Source organism: Cherax quadricarinatus, unplaced genomic scaffold, assembly GCF_038502225.1.
Source record: "Cherax quadricarinatus isolate ZL_2023a unplaced genomic scaffold, ASM3850222v1 Contig1823, whole genome shotgun sequence".
NCBI classification, from domain to species: domain Eukaryota; kingdom Metazoa; phylum Arthropoda; class Malacostraca; order Decapoda; family Parastacidae; genus Cherax; species Cherax quadricarinatus.
In genome coordinates, this window is record NW_027196849.1 from 35,576 (window position 1) to 36,760 (window position 1,185).

Consider the following 1,185-nt stretch of genomic DNA (forward strand, 5'->3'; position numbering starts at 1 on the left):
ATAAATTAGAACAATAACACATAAAAAAGCTTAATAACAAACAAACCATCATAATTACACTAAAAAAATATATGTAATATAAAACAGTACAATAACACAGAAGACCAGTACAGTACAGTAACACAAGACCAGTACAGTAACACAAGACCAGTACAGTACAGTAACACAAGACCAGTACAGTACAGTAACACAGAAGTACAGTACAGTAACACAGAAGTACAGTACAGTAACACAAGACCAGTACAGTACAGTAACACAAGACCAGTACAGTACAGTAACACAGAAGTACAGTACAGTAACACAAGACCAGTACAGTACAGTAACACAGAAGACCAGTACAGTACAGTAACACAAGACCAGTACAGTACAGTAACACAAGACCAGTACAGTACAGTAACACAGAAGTACAGTACAGTAACACAAGACCTGTACAGTACAGTAACACAGAAGACCAGTACACTACAGTAACACAGAAGACCAATACAGTACAGAAACACAGAAGACCAGTACAGTACAGTAACACAGAAAACCAGTACAGTACAGTAACACAGAAGATCTCTTTCTGACAGACTTAGGGAGCACAAAAATAGTGTTAGGCTTGCCGACACTAACAATGCTCTTTTCTGTCACGTCAGAGATCTTAGCCATCCTATTGACTGGTCTTCTGCTAAAACTGTCTTCCCTACTTCCAACTCGAACAGTCGCCGTTTAGTTGAATCCTCTCTTATACACAACTTTCCTTGTATGAACCTTAGCCCTGGCTTCGTCTCTGTAGATGCCTTCCTCTCCCACTACATTGTAAAATGCTCCAAACTTCAGAACACCCGTGACTTAACCTGAATCCTCATTTTTTTCTTCTTCTTCTTCTTTTTCTTCTTCCTCTTCCCCTTTCCTCTCTCCTTTCCTCCTCTGGGTTGTCTTTCTCTCTCCTGTCTCGTGTTTCTGTTCCTTTTTTATTTTATTTCACCACTTCCCCTTTCACGCACCTCGGTGCGCTTGCTCTCCCTCTGTGGGTTTCTAGCTCTCTTGCAGTGCTCCCCTTCCTTTGTATTTGACTGGCTCGTCTTCCTTATTTCCCACTTCTACCACTACCACTACTACTACCTCTTCTTCTTCTACTACATCTACTGATGAAATTAGACACATGTGCGGCGTCTGGTTGTCTTTGTTGTGGACGTTTCGCCA